Below are 12,109 nucleotides of genomic sequence, written 5' to 3' on the forward strand. Positions count from 1 at the left end.
GTTCCTTATTTTGAGTCACTGAATGTAATGAAAGTGACATTGTGGGACTGCCAAGCTAAGGCCTGTGGAAAACTCAGGCGCTTCTGCCCACTGTCTCACAACCCTATGAGAATAAGCACAGGATAGCCTTGTAGAGAATGACTTCACTGTGTGCAGCACAGGGGATGCTTCAGATATGTAAGGGCCCAGCCCAGATCAGCAAAGCCAACATCTCCTCAACCACAGATGAAGGAGAGAGCTCAAGGGAGACTGGAGAACTGTCCAAAGAGCTCAACGGACACTTCTGACCTCAGAATTGTCTCTTGGATAAATGTGTTGGTTTTAAGTAAGTTTGTTACACCTCAGTAAGTTTTGGATGGTTTGTTACAAGCTAATAACTAACTGATGGAAACCCTTGTCTAATCTTCTGAGACTTTATATCTTTGTGGCAAATCACTAACATCCAGTCCTTTCCTGCATCAAATCTATAAATTGGTTTCTGCTTGCCTGACTGGAAATTCATTCACACATATTATGTCCTCAGAATGGAATTCTATACAACCATTAAATGCATGGCACAATAGGTTTTTTAATATCGAAAATCCCCCAAATCATATTTTTAAGTAAAAAAAATGGAATGACAAAGTATCTAGAGTATAACCCCAGTCTGTGTGCATGATTATTAGTAGAAATATACTTCACCATTTTAGGATTTTTGTCTTTTATTATCAGCCTTTATTTTTACATTCCTAAATAGTTTTTGAGCATGTGATTTTTTTATAATCAGAAAAGATCTAGTTTTTGCGATTATCTCCAGAACGTCTGCACTGATATTTGATTTGGGGGAGCCATAAAACCCTCTGTAACTCTCTTTTAAGCAAATATTTTTAAAACCACAGTTTCTTTTTTAAAAAGTAAGTGGCCTGAGAAGATGGCTTTCTCCATGCTAATAGTATTCCTTGTTAGGTTACAGCTATTCCTATTATCCTATAATTCATAGTACTACTATCTGAAGTGGAACCTCCAACATTTTCCCCTGTCAGCTCTGTTTCAAGCCTCCTTGTCTCCTTACCAGACAACAATCAGATAAACATCCTCTGGATGTATATATCTTATTATATCCAATTATAACTAATTCATTCTAAAGGCATATGCATCTGGGATTACTGAGGGTCTTTTATTATGTGTTATGATTTCACGCAGATTATAATACTTATCATAAATATTTCTTTGACATGAAATACACAACTGACTGTGGTAGTTTCAATGTAATTGGCCCCCATAAGCTCAGGGGTGGCACTGTTAGGAGGTGTGGCCTTGTTGAAGGAAATGTGTCACTGTGAGCGCAGGCCTTGCTGTTGTCTACAAGATACAGAACTCTCAGTTATTCCTCTAGCACCTTGTCTTTCTGCATGCCACCGTGCTCCCTGCCATGATGAACCTCTGAAAATGTAAGCAAGCCACCCCAATTAAATGTTTCCCTGATAAGAGTTGCCACGGTCATGGTGTCCCTGCCTAGGAGAGCTACTGATAGTAATAGTAAATGAGATGATGGTTAGCCTAAAGACCCATATTCATTGAGTAAAGAAATTAATTGATTTTATAGTGTATATTGACATCAGCCTATTTAACCATTGGAACTTACAACCTCTCTGACCTGATGGATCAAATATTTCAAAATTTTAAGGAGTAATAGTTGAAAAGAAATATATTATTTAAGCAGAACTTTTACTAGAAACCAACCAAAGAAAACATTTCTCAAAATGAACTAATTTAAAAACCATATTTTTTTTTTAACAAAAAGCTATTTACACATAGGTGAGCTATTTTGCAAACTCTAAGAATAAAATTGTTCAGGCAGGGGAAACTGATAGACAGGGTGGGGAGAGTTGGAAGGGAAAAATCTTGATTCTATGTGAGTGAATAAGAATTAGGGTTTTAAGCCGGGCGGTGGTGGCACATGCCTATAATCCCAGCACTCAGGAGGCAGAGCCAGGCGGATCTCTATGAGTTTGAGGCCAGCCTGGTCTACAGAGTGAGATCCAGGAAAGGCACAAAGCTACACAGAGAAACCCTGTCTCGAAAAACCAAAAAAAGAATTGGGGTTTTTGATTGTCTATTTGATTGATTTTTAGTTAGGTAGGTTGTTTGTTTTAAAAGCCTGAGTACAAAATTACCCTCCCCTATAATCAGATTAGTAACTACCCTAATTGTCATCATAGAACCTACATCCAGTAACTAACGGAAGCAGATACAGTGATCCACAACCAGGCACTGGTTTGAGCTCCTAGACTTCAGTTGAAGTGAGGGAGGAGGGATCACAGGAGCAAGTGAAGACAAGATCGTCATGGGGAAAATCACAGAGACAGCTGACCCAAGCTGGTGGGAGCTCATGGACTCCCCCTGTCAGCTGGAGAACCTGCATGGGACCTAGCTAGGCCCTCTGAATGTGGGTGACAGTTATGTGCCTAGATCTGTTTGGGGAGCCCCCGGCAATGGGACCAGGACTTATCCAGGGTGCATGAAATGGCTTCTTGGAACCCATTCCCTAGGGTGGGATACCTTGCTCAGCCTTGATACAGTGGGGAGGGGCTTGGTCCTGCCTCAAGTTAATATGCCAGACTTCGATGACTCCCCAAGGAAGGCCTTATCCTCTCTGAGGAGTGGATGGAGGGGTGGGATAAGGAGAGGTGGGGGGAGGAGAGGGAGAAAGGGAGGGAGGGGATATTGGGATTGGTATGTAAAATGAAAAAAAAAACTTTTAAATAAAAAATTTTTAAAAAGCCTGAGTACATTGAAAACTATGCCCACTCCTGTAAAAAAACAAATGTAGATACATTTTCAATGGAAAATAAATGTTAATAGTTATCAAAAATACCAATGTTGTTTGAATTCAGAAACTGTAGTTTATACGTGCACAAACACATACACATGTAAAATTAAGTATGCAAGTTTCTTCATTGTAACTTTTTTTGTAAAAGTTTGGAAGACACTCTATGTCCATCAACTGCGTGTTACTAAGTAATTATAATACAACTAAACATTAAAATACTATGCAGTGTTAAACTGGGTGTGGTGGTACACACTTTTAATCCCAGCACAGGGGAGGCAGAGACAGGTGGATCTCTGAGTTCAAAGCCAGCCAGGGCTGTGAAGAGAAACCCTGTCTCAACCCCCATCCCCCAGAAATGCTATAGAGCTTTAAAATGATTCAGGATGCTCTTTATATTCTGAGATTATATAAATTTTAAACCATGTTATTAGGTAAAACATTCAAGGTGCTATATATTGTATGTGCTGACTTGTGTAAGAAGGAATAAAATACGAATATTTACTTTCAAACCCTGGCAGAATAAAACACAAATAGACATGTTCACTTCTCAAAATTTGAGACAAAATAATCATTTCTAGGTATTCTACCCTACCTTTCCCATGGAAATGTTCTTAAAGTGGGAGAAAAATCTTTCCCAGTGCCAGTTGCTGTGGCTCTCAACCACAGCTATTTAAGCTAAATGTCATGAAAGTCAGTGTGCACGTATCCAGCTTCTAGACACCTGCCATGTCTGTCAGCATGGATTTTGACACATCATGCTATGAAGCTGCATGGTCATGGAAATACAAAATTCAAATTCTTTAGCCAAGCCATGTCAGGGAATGTTGGGGACAGTGCCATTTCCTTGTACGGCTTGGGTTCCAGAACCCTCACCAGGAGTGGTGAAGAAATGAAGAAATAACAAAAACAGGGTCACAGAAAAGCTCGCTCATAGCATGTTTCTTATATACAGTTGAACAGCTCAACATGGAGGTGTGGTTGTTACCTACAATTAAGCAAGGAGGCAGAGTTAATGTGTAGAGCTGATCAGAGAAGCAGGTTGAACTAATTTCAGTAGCTCCTGGGTCTTGGTCAGGAGCAGAGCAGTGTTTAGGCCATACACAGAAAGGTATGATAAACAAGTTCTGCACACACTATCATCATTTGCACTCGGACCAGAGGAAGTCATTGCTATCATTCTGAGTCTCATCCTAGGAAGGCTTTGCCCCTCCCATGGTTGTGTCCATGTATTTGAAATGTCTCCCACAGGCTCTGGTTTTAAATATTTGATCCCTAGCTTGTGGCACTCCTTTGGAACATGTGGAGCCTTTAGGAAGTGTGGCTTGGTTGTAGGGAATAGGCCCTTTGAAGATTTTACTGGATTCTGCTTACAGTTTGCTTTCTCCGTTTCCTGCCAGCCCATATGAAGAACCTTTGCCACGCTCTGGATGCCACAGACAGATCTGCTCCTGAAGCCATGCCTTCCGTGCCATAATGGACTGTAGCCCTCTAAAAATACCAGCCTAAATAAATTCATCTCCGTTTATACTTCTTCTGTCATGTTTCTTGTCAAAGTAGTGAGAAAAATAACTGAACTGGGCATAAAGGGGGAAAGGAACTGAATAGAATTGCCAAGTGGGGAAATACAATGTTGGGCAGGGAAAGTCCCAGTAGAACCCATTTTAACAGACAAAAATTTCAAGAATTGGGAATGTTAAAACGAGGAGATGGTGATTTTGATATCATAAGAAGTATCAAAATCTCCTCCACACCTTGACAGAATAAGCTATGCATCATACTTTGTGAATTTCTGGAAGCAGGCAATGCCCTGAGAAATATATAGAAATATGCCCATTAGATTATGAGTAAACCTTATTAACCAGGGATACTCCAGGGAGGCACTGAAGATGATGGAAATGACTGCTAGCTATTGGACAGTATTCTGCTCTAATGATAAGTTTAGGCATTATTTTTGCTAATACTCTTATTTTTGTGGTTTGAACATGAAACCCCCCCCCCCCCCCATATGTTTCAATCTCTGCTCTCTAGCTGGTGGTACTGTTTGGGAAGGTTGTAGGAAACTTGAAGTGGCCTCTTACTGGAGGAAGTGGATCACTGGGGGCAGACCTTGAGGTTTCATAGCCTGGCCCTACTTCCTGTTCACTCTCTGATTCTGGGTGCAGTAAGACCAGCAGCCTCTAGGTCCTGAGACCATGCCTTCCCTGCCGTGGTGGACAACGTCCCCTCAAACTATAAACCAAAGTAAACACGTCTTCTCTTAAGTTGCTTCTTGCTGGTATTTTGTCACAGCATTAAGAGAAGTAACTAATACCACTTATAAATATCAAAATGGACTAACAGTTGTGACTCATTGGTCCCTGGAATGTTGGAGAAAGAGAGAATGTACTTACTGTCCACTTAATGGTACAACTTGAAAAGTGGCAGGCTCAGCTTCCAGACAGAAGTGTGGAAAGGCTCTAGAATAAAAGAGATAAACAAAATAGAATACCAACTCGATGCTTCCATCAGCCCTTGGGAAAATGCACATACTTTTGTCCACTGCCTCATAAAGAGGAAGGCACATTTCAATTCCAATGTAGTCTTCTTTCACATAGCTAACAGGATCACCATAACCATGGTAACTTCCTTTCAGCTTTCTCTCTAAAACTAGCAGATATAAGTCAGATAAATCCCAGAGCTCTGTGTGCACCTGACTTGATATCTTCAAAATACATAATAATTGAAAAACATTACCTTTTCTTGTCATCTTTGCAAGTATTCCTGTGCCTCATTTAGACATGAGTAGTTGTTTTAATTTTACTATTTTTTTTTAACCACCAAGGAGACGTAGCTAGAAACTGAGACAAAGCACATTTCTTTTTCATATCCTCTTACAACATTTTTCTCTTGGCTAGCAGAACATGAACTTGAGCTTACCAGTAGCAATTCATATTCTTAGGTTGTTGGTTATTTCATTTAGTGAAGCACAAACCTACGATTGTTCTCTTTCTATCCCTTGTCACACCTAGCACAGGCATTCATTTCATAGATGTCCCATAAACGCTTGCTGAATTGAACCACCTGCTTCATTTCACGGTGATGAAACCAGCCACTTGTAGATAAAATGTTAAAAATGATTTACATCCCAGTTGTAAAATTAAAATCCACAACTACTACTTTCCTCTTCAAATGAGAAATGCTTGTCTGAAGTGGGTTATAATTTTGTAAAAATATATTCTTATGTTTTGATTTCCAATTCTTTGTTAAGGCAAAACAATTTTCATTGCAACTGAAATTAAAATCAGTGGTAGACATGCCTTAAATGTATGTGTTTCAAGATTATGTTCAATTTATTGGATATTGTTTCTTTAATTTTTCCCATGACTTAATGTATATGGTAAAGATATCATTTCAGAAGACTTCTAAAATAAATGATGAAAACTTTAGAAATAGATTTGTTTTATTTTTATTTATCTGGTGTGTGCCCACATGCATTTGCACACCCATGCTGGAAAAAGGAGTTGGATGCTCTGGAGATGGAATTACAGGGAGTTACAAGCTGCCTCCTGTGGGTGCTGGGTGCCTGGCCTCTGGAAGACCAGCAGGCCCTCTTAACTGCTGAGCCACATCTCCAGCCCTCAAATTATTAAAGCCAATTGGCAAACTCCAACTGTTCTTTCAACCTCAAACTTTTTTTTTTTTTTTTTTTTTGGTTTTTCAAGACAAGGTTTCTCTGTGTGACCTTGGCTGTCCTGGAACTGGCTCTGTAGACCAGGTTGGCCTTAAACTCAGAGATCTGCCTGCCTCTGCCTCCCAAGTGCTGGGATTAAAGGCGTGCGCCACCACCGCCCGGCTTCAATTTCAAACTTTGAAAAGAGCTGCCAATCAGAATTTTCTCATTTAATCCAATCAGCCTCAAATTCGGTGTTTTCCATGAGCAAAGCCAATTAATTAGTGGTAATTATGCTACTGATAACATAAAATTTATGTTGCAGACTGGGAGAAACTTTACAGACTAGGACAAAGGGGACTAACAGCTGGATATGGTAACTCATGACTGTAATTCCAGCACTTGGAGGGCCGAGGCAGGAGGATTGCTGCAAATTTGAGGCTAGCTTAAGGCATAGAGTGAGTTTCAGGCTATCTAGGGCTATAGAGGAAAGGAAAGGGGGTGAGGGAGGGAAGAGTCTTACTGAAGTGATGCCAACAATGAAGCACAAAATCAGAGTCCTTTCTAAATCTTGCCAACACCCCCCTCCCCCGCCAATGTCATCTTTAGGAGTAAAATAAACATTGTTTTCAGACAATAAAATATTTTAAGGTGGATTTATAAACACATTAAAATAAACAGGGTAAGAAAATCTCCACATCTGAGTCCAGCATTTCAAATTAAAAGTAAAAATGCACTAGTAGCACTGTTCCGGGTTACTGTGCAAAAATGCCTAGTTCCTGTGAATGAGATGCTGTCCTCTGTAAGACTCATGATAATGACAGCAGCTTCCCAGTGACTACTAAACTGGGTTCCTGCCATGCAGGATATTGGCACTGTGAGCTTCCTCTAGTAATTACTGGCAATAATTCATCAAGTCTCAAACGATTTTAAGGAATCGTTTTGAGTTATGCTCCTGGAAGTTTAGTTTCGAGCCAAATTCTCCAGCCCAATGAGTAATCATAAGAACTATCTATGAATTACTTTTCTCAACAATCAATCTCATCAAAAAATTGGTGGTAGAAGTGGTTGCAAGCAACAGATTCCCAGGAAAATAGAGGAGAATCTCATATTATCACTTCAAATTGTTTTCCATGCCTCTAAAATTCCAAGTGGTACAGACATAGTCCAAGACAAACATCAGTCAACGAAACAGCAATTAAATTATAATCTATGCTCCACAGAAGTAGTGTGTTTGTTTGGGGCAAGGCTCTAAAGGAGCTACTGATAGTTGTCATAGAATAATATGTGGGTATCTTAGTTAGAGTTTCTGTTGCTGTGAAGAGACATGAGGACCACGGCTACTCTTATAAAGAAAACATTTAATTGGGGCTCTTTCACAGTTTCAGAGGTTCAGCCCATTATCATCATTGTGGGGAGCATGGTGGTATGCAGACAGACATGGTGCTGGAGATGAGAGTGGTAAGTCATGCAGGTAACAGGATGTCTGTCAGCTGAGACACTGGGTGGTATCTTGAGCACTGGAAATCTCAAAGCCAGTGACACACTTCCTCCAAGACCATACCCACTCCAACAAAGCCACACCTCCTATGAGATTTCATGGGCCAATTACTTTCAAACCACCACAGTAGGTTAGCTAGATTTTCATCAATTTGAACAAATACCTGAGACAATAACCTAAAGGAGGAAGGACTTATTTTGTCTCATGTTTTCAGAGGTTATTATCCGTGGTTGGCTGGCTCCATTGGTTCCAAGTCTGTGAGAGAACACATGGCAGGAGTGTGGTTGCGTGGGTAGAAGAGAGAGACAGAAAAGAGCTTGGAAATAAATATATCCTCCAAGGACACACTCCAGTGTCTACTTCCTCCAAATGTGCTCCACCTTTAAGAGTGCCACCACTTCCCAGCAATGCCATCAAGTGAATACATCAATGGATTAACCAACTGACTCACTCAGAGCCCTTATGACTCAGTTTTTCCCACGGCCCACTGGCTGACAACCATGTCTTTGACATATGAGCCTTTTGGGGAGACACTTCATATCCAAACCACAATACTATGAAAGGTTTAAAGAATTGAAAAATTTAAGTATAATTTAGTTGCTTTTAGCTGAGCTTGGTGTGCTGGACAGTTTTATGGCAAGTTGACACAAGTTAAAGTCACCTGAAAGGAGGGAGCCTCAATTAAGAAAATGCCTCCTTAAGATCAGGCTGTAGGCAAGACTGTATAGGGCATTTTCTTAATAAATGATTGATATTTGTGGGCCCAGCCTGTTGTGTATGTGGTGCTATCCCCGGGCCGGTGGTCCTGGGTTCTATAAGAAAGCAGGCTGAGCAAGCCATGGGGAGCAAGTCAGTAAGCAGCACTCCTCCATGGCCTCTGCATCAGCTCCTGCCTCCAGGTTCCGGCCCTGTTTGAGTTCCTGTATGACTTCCTTCAGTGATGGACTATGTGTGGAAGTGTAAGCCAAATAAACCCTTTCCTCCCCAAGTTGCTTTTGGTCATGGTGTTTAGTCACAGCAATAGAAACCCTAACTAAGAAAGTTGGCCACTCAGTTAAAAGAGAAAAGTAACCTGAAAGTCTTAATATCTTGTCTCAAGATGAAAACAAGCAACAGGAACTTTATGCTTTTCCTCAAAGACTCTCATCCCTCCTAATCACTGAACTTAGATAGCATTAAGTCACAGCCTCAAGATGCATAGAATTGGTGCTAGAGAGAGACAGCTCAGTGATTAAGAATGCTTCCTGTTCTTCAAGAGTTTGGTTCCCTGCACCCGTGTCAAGTGCCTCACAACTAACAGTAACTCCAGCTTCAATGGATCTCAAGCCGTCTTCTTCCTCCACAGGTAACCCCTAACCACACTCAGATATACCCAAAGATATATAATTAAAAAAATAACAAAATCTTAAAGAGCCACAATGTATGAGATAGTGGGGAATTAAAAATTAGGTAAGTCATCCTCAGCTAGAGGTAATTTTGCCCAGAAGAGGTACTTGGCAGTATCCACAGATGCTTTTGGTCATTGCACATGAGAGGATAAACCTGGTACCTGGGGAATAAAGATGCTGATAAGTATTACTCAGTGCACGGGCCAGTTCCTCCGTTATAAAAAGTACCCAGGCCCAAAGTATCAATAGCGCTGTGGTGAAAGCTGGGTTTATAAATTATATGCTGAAAAGGAAGGCCACCAAAGCCTTGTAACATTGCCTGTGGAGCAAGGTTTAGTGAACAATGTCTTTAATAGTATTTAAATAATTACTCTGCCACATGGAAATATTTTAGGCTTTGTGGGCCGTGTGGTTTCTGTTGCAACCATAGACCATATTCATGAAGAGAATGTGAGTGCTCCAATAAAACTTAGCCTGATGACAGTAGTTTGCCAGTCCTCAATGTGGAGAGTAGCTTGAATGCTCTTGCTGGTGTCATTTTGTCACTTATTATAGGATGTGAATGCCCAATAGTTTTATTGTTTATAATACATTTGTTTTTCATAAAACCCTTTCACCACAAGCTAAAAACTAAATGCTTGATTATTAACAAATTACCCATGTTCCATTTCTTAAGAAAGTTACTTATGAATTTGTCATTTGAACAAAAATTTTAGAGACATTTACCATCTGCCTTGGGAGTCAAACTAATGGCATTAACTGATAATAAAGAAATACAACGAGCAAATGCATGAGCACCGAATACATGTATAGTTTGAACTTATTAATCATAATAACCTATGTCTGATGACAACAGTTTAACATACGTATGTTCAGAAGGTGTATTTAGAGGTCCCTCAGAAAAAAAAAGAAAAAAGAAAGAAAGAAAAGAAAAAGAAAGAGAAACCTGTTTTGTTTTTGTTCAGCTTTTTTTGAGACGGGGTCTTATGGTGCCTGGGAAAGCCTAGAACTTGCTAGGTAGCCTAGGATAGCCAGAAATTTCATATCCTCCTGCTTCAGACTCCTAAGTGTTGAGATTATAGATGTGTATCCAAAGGCCAATTTAAAGTATAGCCTTTAATTTAGAGAGAATGATCATTTTCCAAAAATTAATATAATTCCACTTTTATTCCAAACTTTTTATATGTACATATTTAACCCATCAGCAGAAGGACATCACAAAACAATAAATAAAATTGATTTATATTAGCTACATTGGATCCTTCAAATAAGGGAAACATCTGTTAATCTCAATGATGACTTAATTTTATTTGCACATAATTCATGGTCTCACTATGAAGTCATTAGAAGTTCATCTGTCAAAAGGAATACACAATATTACTATTAATCCTATAAAATTTCAACTGAAAAGGTCACCATTGAGGATACAGTTGTTTTATGATATAACATGAAAATAACTTTTGTATAAGCACAAACGGCAAAAACAAAGGCTTTTGCTTGAATTTTACTGGATAAAGATGTGTATACAACAGAAGAATATTTGGAACTGATTGACAGGAAAACATGATTAAAAAACGGATTTCCAGTTGGGCAGTGGTGGCACACACTTTTACTCCCAGTACTTGGCAGGCAGATCTCTATGAGTTGAGGCCAATCTACAGAGCTAGTTCCAGGACAGTCAGGACTATTATACAGAGAAACCGTCTCAAAAAACAAACAACACCCCTGATTTCCAAAGATATAAATCAAAATAGAAAGAGGCAATTGTCAAAATTACAAAGGACTATATGCAAAGAAATTAGATGAAATATTTAAAAAACAAAAAGCCTTTCGCAATAACATTGATATTGAATATAGAAATATGTATTTTCTTTCAAACTTAGGGAAGTTACATATAGGAGAGACTGGAAAATTTCAAAACAACTTGAGGAATGTAATAATTTTCACATTGGTATTTGGTCCTCCTTCTTCCCCAGCAAGGTGATGTTATGTCCAAGTACACTTTTTGTTGTGGCAGCATGGAGGTAAACTAAAATTTGAATAGCTCTGCTATTCAGTGTCTTAATGACTCCTGTGTGTATCTTGAAATAACAGTTGCTTTTCCACGACTTTTTCAAGAAGCCATCCTTATCTTTTAACTTTTGTAAGTGAAAAAAATGTATCACAGAATGATGTCCTTAAGTATCTGCTCTAGCTTCCTGCTGACTTCCACAGAAAATGCAGGGGCTATTGAGAAATACGGCACAAGACAGAAGAGGTCACTGATGAGGAAATGAATTGATATTCCCTCTCTGCTGCTCTGAGATGCTGTTGAGATGAACTTAATAATGGGATCACAGGAAAGGTCACTGAACTCCAAATACAAAGTCACTTCAGAACCTACTAAGGAGAAAAGAAGCATTTTGTAGCCTTGTGCTACTCTGCCCTGGGTTCTCTTCAGTCGATTTTTGCTATTTTTCAGCTGGGCGGTACCCACTGCTCTTTCCCTAGAATACCCCAAGTTTCCTTGAGAACTACCTCTCCCTCAGAGTGTGACCTCTATTCGATAGACTCTGTAAGATACTTCTAATTCTAGGTTCCTGTTTGATCCCGTGGAAGGCAACGGCATCTATCTGGTCTTTCCCACTTGGAAAGCTGAGACTGGAGGAACTGGAATCTAGAGCAATTGATGCAAAGAGACAATCTGAAGACACCACACTCATTAGTTGTTTCCTGGTTTAATTTGGTGGCTATGAATTCTGCACCTTAGGCCTAGAGAG

The sequence above is a fragment of the Peromyscus californicus genome, unplaced genomic scaffold (genome assembly GCF_007827085.1).
Source record: "Peromyscus californicus insignis strain IS unplaced genomic scaffold, ASM782708v3 Scaffold_10__1_contigs__length_136768540, whole genome shotgun sequence".
NCBI lineage: Eukaryota > Metazoa > Chordata > Mammalia > Rodentia > Cricetidae > Peromyscus > Peromyscus californicus.